Genomic DNA, 14,892 nt, shown 5'->3' with positions numbered 1-14,892 from the left:
CATTGCATACATACCCTGCTTGCATGGTTCACAGCTTTATGCATTGTTGATTTGTTGCTATTGCTTTATTTTCTTGCATATCAAAGTTGCTTTGGTAATACGCATCATCTCCAAGACAACCAAGTGAACCAAGTCCAAGAAACTATTTGGAGTTTAAAATCTGGAGGAGTAAAGGCATTCACCTGCCCATTCCATATAAGACAGAAATCAGGAGCTGAGGCTATGGGGTGCCTTTTAAACCAAACTAAACTTCTTCTATCTGCCCTTGTGCACATTATATAATGCTCTGCCTCAGGTCTCTCCTGCTCAAAATGGGGATGATAATGTTTCCTTCCCTAGTGTTATTTTAAGGAGGAAGTCAGGTAACATACGTCAGCTTCGTAGGACAAGGCTGCAGTGCAGAAGTGTGTGCAGGGTGACCACGTGCGTGCAGCATTGCAGCAGGGTTAGACCCCATCAGGAGGTGGAAAGGAAGCTTCAACCAAACAAACCATAACTTGAGAGGCAACCAGAGCTTTGTGATCTAAAGCCCAGAACCCCAAACACAAAATTTCATCATAAAATATGGTAATTTAAGTCTCCTCAAAGATTTCTAATTCCTTCATTTAATTGATGAAGTGGCCGAGGTTTAGAGAAGGCTGGTGGCTTGCCCGGGTGCAGCCACAGGGGACACACTAGGTTTTCCATCTTTTCATGTGGGTTGTTTTACGCCAAATGTACACAAACATGGTGATATGGTTGGCTGTGTCCCCACCCAAATCTCCTCTTGAATTGTAGTTCTCATAATCCCCACATGTCATGGGATGGACCTGGTGGGAGGTAACTGAATCATGGGGGTGGTTACCCCATGCTGTTCTCATGTTAGTGAGTAAATTCTCATGATATCTGATGGTTTTATTAGGGGCTTTTTCCCCTTTGCTCAGCACTTCTCCTTCCTGTGAAGAAGATACTTTTCTTCGGCTTTGCCTTCTGCCATGATTGTAAGTTTCCTGAGACCTTCCCAGCCATGCATAACTGTGAGTTAATTAAACCTCTTTTCTTTATAAATTATCGGGTATTTCTTCATGGCAGTGTGCGAATGAACTAATACACGTGGCATGATTTTTCATGTCATAACTAGTAATAGTGTGGGGCAAATGACTTTTGTTTTCTTTTTAATAAAATTGTTGGTAATGTATACAGAAGTGGGAGGAGTAAATGCCTGTGTCTTCCTGATTGATTATAAAATTATTTCCAACTAGCTCGTGCAAGTGGTCAACAACTGAGGCCAAAATGTATTGCTTTATAGAGATTTAGCAGACTTATATTAATGATCCAATTTCCTTGAATGGGGTGAACTTGTTAACTTGCATATTTAGAAAAACTATAATCAAATATTGAAAATACTGTCATAGGAAATAGAAATTAGCCCATAGAACTCCATGTTCTGAACATAGTAGATCCTTAACATAGATCCATTACATTGAATTGAATTAGACGTAGTCTGTATCTCTCCAGAGGCTGAAAGTAAGAACAACAGGTGCCTATTATAAAACTGAATAATATTCAAACCCTTGACACAATCCAACAATGGAATGAGTTGCCTTGTTGAGTTGTAAGCTATCTATTCCTGGAAATATTCAAGGAGCAATAAAAAGGCTTCTTTTTAGGGGTAGGTGGCATGGGGCAGAAATGCTTCTGTAGTGCACTCTGGAGTTTAGTATAACGGACACAATCCCAGCTTTCTTTAATGGTAGTGGATCTCAAAATTCTCAGAGTTACACATCAGAAACAGTAATAGTCACTATATCAAATTGCTTATACTGAGATTTCATTTTTAAAGTAAATACATTATACTTTTCATACCGTGTATCAGAGACTCAATATAAGTGTGGATTCTGCAACTAAAAGGTGGACTTCTAAAAAGCTGGGTCATGTTCTATCATGTGCATGTCACCACTGCCTCACACAGTGTATTGCACATAGTAGGTACTTCATACATTGATTTTATATACGAACAAAAGAACAAAAAAGTGTCAGATTTTTAGCTGAGTTTATGAGAATTTAGAAGATATTTTGAAATACATTTTTAGCCTTTACAAAACTAAATTTGTGCTATGAGATTAGTTTTTTCTTAAGGTTGAATTTATGACACTTCTATGTGTAATGGCAGACCATTCAAACATTGGATGATTAGCTGTGTTTTCAATAGCAGAGGATATGCAGTGATATGACCACACATGAAATGCAGCAGGAGTGTAAAGCTATTACCCTTCTCAAAAGTATCAAAATGTACAAGTCTTGAATCAAGAAATTCTACTGTGAATTTATCTTAAGAAAATCATTAACAGTGTGAAAGGTTTTAGGTGAAGAATAGTTATTAAAACCATGTTTATAAGGCAAAAGTTTAAAAATCCAACTTATGAAATTACAATAGAGAATTGATGAAGTATATTTCAGTATATCCATAATACTGTAGAATTCTGTATATCCATATAATCCATTATTCCATAATCCATTATTATGTATATCCATGATAATAGTAGAATGCTAGACAAGGTAACAGAACAAAATAAGGTAACAGAAAAGTAGTTCTTCAGGCTAGGTGCAGTGGTTCACACCTGTAATCTCAGCACTTTGGGAAACCAAGGCGGGCGGATCACTTGAGGTCAGGAATTCGAGACCAGAATAGAAAAATAGAAAAATTAGCCAGATGTGGTGGCATGTGCCAGTTACCCTAGCTACTTGGGAGGCTGAGGCAGGAGAATACCTTGAACCTGGAAGGCAGAGGTTGTGGTGAGCCAAGATTGTGCCACTGCACTCCAGCCTGGGTGACAGAGTCAGACTCCACCCCACCCCCCCCAAAAAAGTAGCTTTTCTTACAGAAAGAGACATGTGATGCTTAAAGGGAAAAAGGAGTAAAGAACAAATGGTAGCTTGACTCACATTAATTTAAAATCTTATTGAAGACTGTCAAAGAAATCAGTCTTGAATTTTAAATCAACATACTAACGGTGGTTGTCACCAAATTTTTGAATTTCCAGTGCTTTAAAAAATTGTGTTATCTATTATTCTAATATTCCAATTTTTCTACAATGGACATACGCTAATTATGTAAAGAAAATAGAAGTTTAAAAACTTGGTCTCTCTGGCAGTTTGATGTTAATGCAAAGAATGACATTGAGAGGATAAGTTGCTAAAGATACTGACACCAAAAGTAAGAGAGTACAGAGATGATGCCTTGAAAAGTATAATTTTTGAACCATTAAAAATTAGTTGTGTAGCAAATAGAGGACATTGGGTCCAACAGATTGGTTTACTTCTCAGTCTTGCTGGAAATTAAATTTGTAGCATTTCTCAATTCCACTCACTCTTAATTGGAAGAGAAAGTGAAGGTCACAGAAGCTGAGAGTCTGCCTCAACGTCCCCAGGCAGTCAGGGCTGCCCAGACCTCGAACCTACATGTGGTCAGTCAATGCCACTCTTCCATGCAGCTGGAAATTTACACAGTTACGTCTAAGATAGATTTCAAATGATTCCCAAAGATGTGCATCCACGGAAAAAGGAAACTACATCCTCCAAATGGGGCTTTGATTGGCGGTAAGCTCTGAAGTCCGTGCACCTCTGGCTACCCATCTGACCTCCCTCTGCCTCAGTTTCCTCATGTCTAAAAGGGATGGTGGCAACTTTCTCACAGGGTACTGAAGGGCTTAAAGAGAGCCAACCGTGTCTACAGTGTGGCCTCACTCAGGCTCAAGTGAAAGAGTAGGAGTGGGAGGAATTTGAAATTCAGAAAACACCACGTAAGCATAACAAGAGAAGAATTAGGAAATTAAACATAACTATATTTTTTGGATCAAGTTCTCTGCTTGGTTCAGTTCATTTATGAAATATTTAGATTATAGGCAATGCTCTCATCAGTATAAAGATATAAGAAAAAGTAATAGTTGATATATGAATTTAACAAGTATAGGTAATTGACTAGACAAGGGCATACAACGGAAGCATGTAAGCATTAAAAACAGCAAGAAATAACTGGTACAAAAGAACCCAATTGCCCGAATTCTATATCAGCCATTGCCTTGTGAGTTCTGTTTGTTTTCAGTTACCTCCTTTACATTCCTAATACAGTGGTAAAGTCCCATTGCAATTCACATACCACACGCTGTGATTCCTCAAATGTCGACGTGGATTGGACAAAGGTCCAGGCAACAGCCGCACACACCTCGTCCTTGGTTACAGCCTCCGCATGACCCGCCCTGCATGTCAGAGAGGAGGAAGAAATGGTAAATGGAACTGAGACTCTTTTCTCTTGAGTTACTGGGAATGGATAGTTTTCCTACATCTTGGGCTAGTCTCATTAAAGTATTGAAGGCCCTACACACACACAGAGCCACACTTGCTGAAATTTATCTAAGGAGTGGCCTTAGATAAATTAGATACACTCCTACTGTTTCTCCTCAAAGTTGTAATTTTTTTTTTTTTTGTTTTGAGATGGAGTCTTGCTGTGTCGCCAGGCTGGAGTGCAGTGGCGGCATCTTGGTTCACTGGAACTTCTGCCTCCTGGATTCAAGCGATTCTCCTGCCTCAGTCTCCCGAGTAGCTGGGACTATGGGCATGGGCCAGCACACCCCGTTAATTTTTTGTATTTTAGTGGAGATGGGATTTCACCATGTGCCATGTTGGCCAGGGGCCAGGGTGGTCTTGATCTCCTGACCTCGTGATCTGCCCACCTCAGCCTCCCAAAGTACTGGGATTACAGGCATCAGCCACCGCACCCGGCCAAAGTTGCACTTCTTTTAAAATAAAAGTCTGTCCTTTAATAAAAATGAAAGAACAAGGTCAGTTGTGTGAAACTTGAGAGAGTCCCTAAATCTCCGTCCTCCCTACAAAGACTCCTAACCCAGGGAGATGAGCTGGAGGTGAGCTCCAGGCCCAAAAGGCTGCTTGTCAGGCAGTGATAGAAGTTGCAAGAGAAGGTTCTGGACTTAGGGGTGCACCGCGAATTGCATTATGGCAAAGTATGCAAGTTCAATAAGGACCTCACACAGAGCTTGCCTATCTAAGGCCGTATCAGGACTAATGCCACAATGAAAAATAATAGGTGTTTAAAAAATAGAAGTAAAGAACCATGCGCAGACCAGGAAGTTTCCCGTATTTCCTATTTTCTAGGTTCACATGGAAAACTGGGGTGGTGGAAGAAAAGGACAATAATTCCTTTGGAACATTAATTCAACTTTTTCTACCCACTAACCATATTCGTTCCAATTTTAGCAGTTCTGTGGGAGGAAAAATGAAACATGAAATTCTTCTATGCTTTCAACTTTGCATATTTCTTTACCTCTACCTGGAATGCCCTCCCCTTTCTGGGTCTTCCCAATCCTGCCTAGAAGCCATACTTTCTATTTTGTGACACGTTCCTGGTGAGAGAGGAGCAGGGATCTTCATGGTAAGATCAGCACATATGTCAATCACTCCCATTACCGACTATCTAGCTGAGAAGCTACACGCTAGGTCAGACACTGCAGGTTCAGTATCTCTCTTAATCCTCAAAGTTAGCATTATTATTTCCCTGCACGTCGGTTCAAGATGCTGCCTAACTCCTGGAGACACAGAGCTAGAGCATGCCTAGCAGGGGTTCAAAACCAGCTCTTCCCAACTCAAGGGTGCTTTCTGCTGCTCCAGGCTGACCTCCAGTTTCTCAGGCCCTCCAATACTCCAATTCTTTGTTCTTTCTTCATTCTCCTCCTCCTCCTCCTCCTTCTCCTTCTTCTTCTTTCTTCTTCTTCTTTCTTTTTTTTAAGACGGACTCTCACTCTGTCACCCAGGCTGGAGTGCAGTGGCGTGATCTCATCTCACTGCAAACTCCGCCTCCCAGATTCAAGTGATACTCCTGCCTCAGCCTCATGAGTAGCTGGGACTACAGGCACATGCCACCACATCCGGCTAATTTTTGTATTTTTAGTAGAGATGGGGTTTCACCATGTTGGTCAGACTGGTCTCGAACTCCTGACCTCGTGATCCACCCACCTCGACCTCCCAAAGTGCTGGGATTACAGGTGTGGGATTACTGTGCCTGGCGTGTTCTTCATTCTTCTAAAAGGAAATATTTAGCATTTGTGACATGCTTTGGCTCACACACAGAAACTTTCTCTTTTGCAGATAGAATTGATGACTCTCCCAGGACAATGTCATTCATTACTAAAATGTGGAGAGCATCTTAGATCATTTAAAATCAAATGAAATATATGTACGCTTTTAAAAGAAGTAATGCAGATATCAAGTTTCCAATGATTTCTAACAAATTGAAAAAAATAAAACATAGAACCCATTAGAAAACTTTTATGTCTGGTCTTGGGATTTTACTTTACGACTGAAAATGACAATAAATTTAGTTTCTACTAAGGTTAAAGTGTGCTTGCCTATTGTGAGTCTAGGATAAATGGTCTAATGGGTTTAAGTGGCCCCACATAGTTTGCTACGCTTGGGCGCAGCAGGAAAGATCATTTGTGGCCAAGAGTGCCAGCAACACATCTACCTAAAGTGCCAGGCATTGGCTTTGGAGAACTACGCCAGGCCATAGCAGGCTTCCCTCCCCACCCACTTGCACTTGGAAGGCCACCTGCAGAAGGCAGGAAGGGTGCACAAAATCCCGAAGGCAGGGAGTGGAAGAGACTTAGTGTCAAAGCAATGTCGCTAAGTTCTATTTCCCATTCTGTTATCATCACCTAAGAGAGGGAGACACAGATACACACACACACACACACACACACACAGACACACACATATACACACACACACATAGATTTCATCTAAAATTGCCATTGCTTTGAGGTCAAGGCGGGTGGATCACCTGAGGTCGGGAGTTCGAGACCAGCCTGCCCAACATGGAGAAACCCCGTCTCTACTAAAAATGGAAAATTAGCCAGGCATGGTGGCGCATGCCTGTAATCCCAGCTACTCTGGATGCTGAGGCAGGAGAATCACTTGAACCTGGGAGGCAGAGGTTGCAGTGAGCGGAGATTGCGCCTTTGCACTCCAACCTGGGCAACAAGAGCAAATCTCCATCTATAAAAAAAAGAAGAAGAAAAAACAAAAACAAAAACATCCTTTTTAAAAATTCAGATAATCCTCAAGTAGCTTATAAGACTTTAGGTATTAAATTTTTAAGTATTCAAAAAATTGACTGTACAAAGTTATTTAACATCAGGACCATCATCTTTTTAACATTTTGTTAAGCATCACCAGCATTCTGGTGCAAAATTCTGGACGTAAGACCTGTTCAAATGCTCCAAAGTAAGTGATTTACAGAAAATTAACTAGCATGAGTCAGTCCCAGTGTTTTTTAAAAAATAAATCATTGAAAAAATATAAATACTGTGTTTACTGAAGATGGGAAAGTGGCAATTTCAGGAGCACAGAGTGAATTTCTCTTTTGCAAAATGAGGATAATGGATTAGATCATCTTTAAGAGTCTCCTTTTGACCTCTGAAATCCAGCTTTATTTCTCAGTAAGAGCTTGGTCTTTTAAATTCATATGGATATTCTAGTTAATTAATAGTTATTTCACATAGTCTTTTAGACGAAGTTGTAGTTATTTCTGTGTTGGTATCACCACGTTTTTGGCAGAAGAGAAGCACTCGCCTTTCCATGGAAATTGTAATAGCAATGAAACTCAAACTCTATTAAGCCCAACTAACTCTACAGCTCAGTCTGAAATTTGGAATTTAACCTACTGGAGATTTAAATAGAGTAATAGCTAAACACAAGGGCTGACATTAAGAACTCTCTGGTGGGGTACACAGATCATTCTAGAATATTTACTCCCCCCCTTTTTTGGCTTCTTCAAACAGACATCAGATTTATCCCTAGATAGATCATCTGGCCTCATTTGCTGATACCCTATAGTTCATTTCTAGAGACAGGGAAGATATATTGATAATGACCTAAACATACAGACTATGTGCTAAGTACTAAATATGAATTGTCATTTGATTCTCATGACCAGGTAGATACATGACAACATCAGTTTCACAGATCACAGAAATGAGGCCCTGGGAAGGTACATCACTGGCCTAACATCACCTAGTTTGTCAATAGTAGGGTTTGATTGGAATCCTGACCATCTAATTTCTCAGCAAGCACTCTTAAAATACCACACTCAAACCTCAATGCAATTAAAAGGAACTTTTAAAAAATTAGATCATCATATGCCCAGACAGAGCAAAGTATTGGGAATAATTGAGCAAAGTGTTTCTTATTATCTGGGTCCTCCACACCCATGAGGGGAGCAGGGCGAGCACCAGTCTTATGTGCAGTTTACCTGGAAATGTGTCGTAAACGTAAAATACACACAAGATTTGATCACAGCGTGAAAACAATGTAAAACGTCTCATTAATCATTATGTATTGGTTGCTTGTTGATATTATAATATTTAGGTTAGATAGCGATATTATTAAAATTAATTCCATCTGGTTCTTTAAATTATGTTTAACATTTACTGGAAAATGTAATATCACATATGTAGTTCTTCCACTTGCATTATATTTATACTAGACAGTGCTGATCTAGAGTATCAGTTATCAGGTTAATTTCACAATGAGTTACACTTTGGATTTTTATCAGACTAGAGCCACATACACATGTTCAGCTTGAACACCTCCTTGCTAGAGAACAATATAACCCATTCAATTCAGTCTCAGGAATGCCAGGCTTATATTCTTCGATAGCTTCTTAACTCAAAGCTACTTAATAATAAAAGTTATTTTCTCCAAGATAATTATCATTTTAAAAATGTTCTACCCTTCAATATAAGCCACAGGCTTGCATATTAAGTAGCTTTTCTCCAGGCTTCTGTGGCTCATGATGTCAGCGGTAGGTCAAGATTCCTTATCACCAAACAGAGCCCATGATGACACTTGTCTGGGCAGACAGAAATTTCTGCTGACAGCAGAGTAAGACTGAAGACCACAGAGGGTGGTGCCTGTCTCTTAACCTTGAGAAAATCCCAATAGGTGGCCCTGTCTGGCTAAGGTGGGACTATCCTCTATTAATCACACTGCCATATACTTTGAAGCTTTATTGCATGTTGGCCAAAAAGCTTTATTTAAATGCACTCAAGCTTACTTATTTACAATTTTTAGGCTTTTACTATTTTACCTCATACTTCAAGCATGGTAGTAGTATAGTGGTTCATACTCTTAATTAAAAACAATTTTTAATTAGCTGATTATCATTTTTCAGGCCTGTCTAGTTTCATATAGTGAGCTAATTTTTACAAATATCTTATAGAAAAGTTGGGCTTACATAAAAAAATCCGCAAATATGTAAGCATAAAGCAACAGCCTATGGTAACAATAATGGAAAAACATAACAACCTGCCAATTGCTGTGTTAACTTGAACAGTCTTCCTTCCATACGACTGGAATAAGAAGAGCCCTTGTACCACTGCTTGATGTTCTGCAAACAAATGTAACTCCCCCTCACTGGTACCACCCATGGAATAAAAACAGGCTAAGTGGAATAGAACCAAAATCCTCTCTAAATGGGGTGAGTGCACGACTGATACTTTAAAGCACTTGATATCTGAGACATTAGGTGAGTTTCTTAGTATTGTCTGAAGAGATTATTTTAAGTGATTTAGATGTGGATCCAATTAATAGCCACAGTCAGAAATCCCCAAACTCCAGCTCACCTGTGTCATGGTATAAACAGGACTTCACTTCAGCCCTGACTGCAAGGGCAGGTTCCCGGGAGGCAGATCCCAGGAGGTGGAGGAAGGAGAGGAGTGTGTGCTGAGAGGAAATGTGCTCCCTGGGGAGGACCTCCCCATGGCAGGGCTGGGATCCCCAGTGGGAGTCCTGGTATTTACGTTCCGACACTGGCCTTGGCAACTCGGCATCACAACGCTGCCACACGAGCTCATGATGTCAGCCACACAGCCACAAATTGCAGGACACGGGCAGAGAAACCATAGAGAAAGTCAGAATTTCTCGTTTCAAGTCTAGAACCTTGTCTTGGAACTGTGCTCTGTATATCTGAGGGCCCCATGGTCACCCTCAGCCTCTGATGGAGCAAGTGTTTATCTGCAAGGAGAGGGAGCTGGAAAAGGCCCAGAGCCCTGGCGTCCACTTCCGTCTGAGGAGCGAGGCCTTTGTCTGCTTTCGTTTCTAAAAAGGTTCTTTATTCGGGCAAGTCTGAAGTCGCTGGGTGACCTCATCTCGAAGGCTAGGGTGCTTTATCACATGCTGTGTAGTAGCAAGAACATGTTACACTCATGCAGTTTGTATAATTAAAGGACTTACATTTTAAGGAAATACAACACTGGTGTGTTTATCACATGCTATGTAATAGCAAGAACATGTTACACTCATGCAGTCTGTATAATTAAAGGACTTACATTTTAAGGAAATAGAACACTGGTGTGGGCATAAAGATAACAATGAAGAGAGTCATTAAAACGTAATTGCTCATCACATGTGCCAGCCAAGTGGAAGAATTACAGGCTAAAACAACAGCATTTTGTTAGCGTCCATGCTCCCAGTCCACACACACCCACATGCTCTGACATAGAGGCAGGAAAAGAACATGGTTTAAAGATGCGGTTCCTGGACCTGGCTGCATATTCCAATTACCTGGGGCCTCTGAAAAAGCACTGACCCCTGCCTGCAGACACACTGATCCAGTGGGTCTGGGGTGAGGCCCAGGCATCAGTAGTTTTTTGAAGGCCCCCCAGTGATCCTGATGTGCAGCCAGGGCTGAGAAACACTGGCTCAAAAGAAATGCCCAGAACTAGCAAAAGAACGTCCAGATTTAAATTACTATTCTGCTAGTTCTTAGCTGTATGAACTTCACAGCACAACCACTTCCTCCATTAGAGAAAGAGGAAAAAGATAAAACATTGACAACACCAGCCCACTCGCCTTCTAGGGCCGTTATAAAAATCAATTTAGATTATGTAAGGAGAAGGCTAGGCAAAAAATGAAACTCAGTACAAATTATGCTTTTACTTAAGGAAGAACCCAGAGCAACATGAAACTCTCCTAGGCTGAGAACCCTGAGACAAGGCACAGAAGCAGGGTAAGAAGCAAGAATGATGAAAAACATCAGAAAAAAGGGTTGTGATTCTGGGTTTGAGCTACACGGCCACGGTGCAGCCTTCCTGCCTCCTGACTATGAAATCAGTGATTTGTGATTTGAGCTTAAATCTCTGTATGATATAAAATGAAAATGTTCTGGGTTCAGGACAATTAGCTAGATAAGCCCACGATTTTACAGGTTGGAGCTGGAACTGAAGCCCCATGCCCATGACTTCAGAAGAAGATTTAATCTAGAGGCCTTTACTCCCCGCGGAAATGGAAGAGGTGACTCTTGGGGATGGGAGGCAGGAGACTGGCCAACAGGAAAGTGTTCAGGTCTTTGTCCTGAAGAAGCTAATCACACAAACTGGAAGGTGAAAATCAAAAGCGACATACTTGCTAATGGGACAAACAAGAGGAAGCGGCTCCGTTCTGAGGAGACGGGGTGCGTGATGGCTTCTGAGTCCCAGTGCCCCGGCCGTGTGGAAGGTCGGGTTCTGCACAGCCGAGGCTGGGTGCCGTTGCAGGTGGACAGCAGCCTCCATTGGCACGTGCAGCCGCCGAGCCAGCCTGGTTCCCCGACCCACACACCCTGTGCCCCCAGGCACCAGCTCTTGTACTAGAAGAGCCCACATGACCAGGTCTGAAAAGAATCTAAAAGTCACTGTCTCACAGAGTATTTGATAATTTTTAGTATTTCTATTCGCAGCCTAGCTTTCTCCGGAGCATCTCACGAGATGTGAGAGTGTGATTCTAAGAGTGCAGAGGAGGGCTCAATAGCCCGCAGGTGCAGGGCGGGGCAGGTGGCTGTGCTCTGGGCTGAAAGGAGCGGGTGGGGCTGCCCATCCAGGGCGCTGCTCTCTGAGCCCGGGCCTCAGCTGCGTGGGCTCTGCTTCCCTCTGTTGGTGTGCAGCGGGAAGGAATCTTCCCAGGCAAAAGGGGCAGAGAGCAGGGCAGGTGGAAGCTCTGCTGTCCTCAGATGTGAGAATTCCTGCAGAGTGACTGGGGGCAGGTGCAGGGGCCTGCAGCTCTGGGGATGGTGGCTTAGGAAAGACTGAAGACTGCCCTGCACAGCCTCTCCTGAAGCTGAGTCGGTGCTGCACAGGCTGGCCTGCTGCCTCCTTGGTTTGGGATAAAAATTCTACTCCCAAACCTTACATGAAAACAAACCTGAAACTGGAGAAAAAGTCCTTGTGAAATGCACAAAAGACTTAATGCTTGGCTATGGAAAGAAATGTTGGGAAAATTCCCCACTTTGATTTCCTTTGCTATTTTTTATTTTCTTGTGGATGTAAGGACTCCATGTTGCCCTCAGCAGTGACACGGTTTCTGGACAGGACACTGCAAACCCAGAGGCGGTTCGTCAGCACGTGGTTACAGCCTCCCAACCCTGTCGGGGCTCAGCTTGGGGCCCTGCCAGGACAGGTGCACAGACATAGCTGTTTGTGTGGCCCTCATAGTCCCAGCCTTGGGAAGCCGCATTGAGAACACTGTGCTCAAGTCACACAGAGAGCAAAGTTTATGTTTGTAAATTTAAAAAAGACAAAGTGGTTCTACATCCCGATATCACAAGCAAGTTTGCTTCCATGAAATCAGAAGTATTGGATAAATTGTATCTGACAAACTATTCTCCCTAGTTTATTTTAACCCCAAGACTGTACACAGAGCAATCAGAAAGACATTTGGAACAAGGAGAGTGGGAGAGGAGAGGAACGGATCTGTGGAAATTGGTGAGATAGGGAACCAGGGCACGCTCTTTTCCCTGAAACACACTCTGCAAAAGAACATTTTCCTCTGTCTTGCATGTTTCTGTTTCATTTGCAAATTCTGCTTACAGAGTAAATCTGAAGTCATAGAGGCAGGATCAAGAAGATAGAGGCTCTAGATTTGGGTCCAAGACAGCCACCCTGGAGGCATCGGAGCTGGGGGATCCCAGCTTAGCAGCTCCAGGAGCCAGAGGATCCCAGCTTAGCAGCTCCAGGAGCCAGACCATCCCAGCTTAGCAGCTCCAGGAGCCAGAGGATCCCAGCTTAGCAGCTCCAGGAGCCAGAGGATCCCAGCTTAGCAGCTCCAGGAGCCAGAGGATCCCAGCTTAGCAGCTCCAGGAGCCAGACCATCCCAGCTTAGTGGTTCCGGGAGGTGAAGCCTCAGAGGCGCCATTGACATCAGGGGCCACTGGCCTCATGGGGCATTTACTATGGCAGCTGTGTCCATCTTCTCTGTAATCCAAAGGGCTGAGGAATAAGAAAAAGAACAAGAACAGCACCGAGGAGGGAAAGAAAATACCTGTGTATTCTTAGGGGAGCCTGCCAAGTGCACTAAGGAAAAAGGAAGGGTGAGGGTTTCAGAGCTCTGTCCCCAGCGCTCAGGTACTGCAGATAGAGAGAGGACCTCATTCCCCATTCCCCCACAAACTGTGCTTCTGTGAGGACAGAGCGCCCTCGGTTAGAGGCAGGTCTGCAGGAGCAGGGCGTGGAGGGTGACAGTGAGCACTGCTCCTACACAGGTGGACCTGGGCTTCCTTCGGAGCTAAGGAGGTGGAGCTTAGAAGGACGAAGCCTTCCAGGTGAGGGGCCTGAGGGGGTCCCCGGGGAACAAAACACACCCTCGAGGAAGTAGTAACTGGTATAAGATGGTGTGTCTGTGTCCCTTAAGTGGGCAGGGCCAAAGCTTCTGCCTGAGGCTGCCCTGGCCCTCCCGGGAAGCATCTGCCCCTCGGCCTGGGGCAGGAGGTGGACACCAACCCCCAGGCACAAGACCGGCCCCCTCCCTCCTTCCGGCTCCTCTGGAGTCAGACAGTTTTGAAAATGCACAAAGCAGAAGGAAAGATGTGGGACGAGATCCTTGGAAGGAACTCAGGCTTGTTCATGCCCAGTTCCAAGAATGCCAGCCTGCTCCGTGCTTGGCATGCCTCTGAGGGATGCTTCTGGATAGCGTCGGCCATGGGGAGGCAATGGTCACCAGCATGGGGGGCAGGACAGGGCCCCCCGCTTTCAGTGTAATTGGATGGTCATGCTTTAAAAAGTAGTGGCAAGAATACAGAGAAGAGTAAAGAGGAAGAGAAAAAAATAAAAACCAATCTGGGTTCTGTAAGATATCTTCTGTCAGTGGAAAATATTAAATTACAGTGACAGCTCAGACCCTGAGGAATGAGGAAGATGAGAACGGCCGAGAGACGAGCATGGTTGGGCACAGGTGACAGTGAGCGACTCACGGGTGGTGCCCCAGTCACTTGACTAGACTTAGAAAGCAACTGGCCATCCGAGGGGAGCCCTGTGGTAAGGGGAGCCCCTGGCATCCTCTCAGCTTATGCCAGGCCCCCAGCACAACAAAAGCCTGGTTGTCCTTGTTGCATATCTTAGGATGGTTTCAATTTAGAAAGAATGGGGGAAGAGAGTTGGCAGGGACTGAGATCAGATGAATTTTGACTTGAGCTCAGCACAGCATCACCCAGAAGCCGCGTCTGATGCCCATGCCTGATGCAGTTCATCTGAGGCCAGGCAGCCCAGCAAGGCTCAGCTGAAGCCACTGAACACATGCTGGAGACTGCATTGCCATTCGAGACGTGAACGGAAGGAGGAAAGAGAAGGGAGACGGCGAAGTCGAAATTACCTCATTCTACACGAGACCAAAACCAAGTTAAATCTGCTTCACTTTCTGCCTGTTCTTTTTCCTGGGGAGGCTGAGGGTATCTAAGTCACATGTCACTAGGAATAAACATTCAGCCCATTAATACTCAAGTGTCATCTGATGCTCATTTTACTGTTTATCTTGTAGAAGAAATCAATTATTAAGTATCTGTTGAAAGCAATAGTGTGTGCAAAGCCTTGGGCA

At 43.5% G+C, this 14,892-nt stretch overlaps 1 protein-coding gene across 12 annotated transcripts in view; it reads right to left on the bottom strand.

Annotated features, from left to right (window-relative positions):
* MYT1L (myelin transcription factor 1 like) overlaps positions 1–14,892 on the bottom strand; it is a 534,097-nt gene that overhangs the window by 483,307 nt on the left and 35,898 nt on the right. For all 12 annotated transcript variants that reach the window (XM_033176677.1, XM_033176686.1, XM_033176679.1 and 9 more), the window contains one exon: positions 4,139–4,238. The gene's annotated coding sequence lies outside the window, so the exon portion shown is untranslated. The remainder of the gene's footprint in view (positions 1–4,138; positions 4,239–14,892) is intronic.

The sequence above is a fragment of the Trachypithecus francoisi genome, unplaced genomic scaffold (genome assembly GCF_009764315.1).
Source record: "Trachypithecus francoisi isolate TF-2019V2 unplaced genomic scaffold, Tfra_2.0 Lachesis_group17, whole genome shotgun sequence".
Classification (NCBI taxonomy): Eukaryota; Metazoa; Chordata; class Mammalia; order Primates; family Cercopithecidae; genus Trachypithecus; species Trachypithecus francoisi.
Note: the sequence above shows the minus strand (reverse complement) of the source record. Positions and strands in the feature narration are given on the sequence as shown.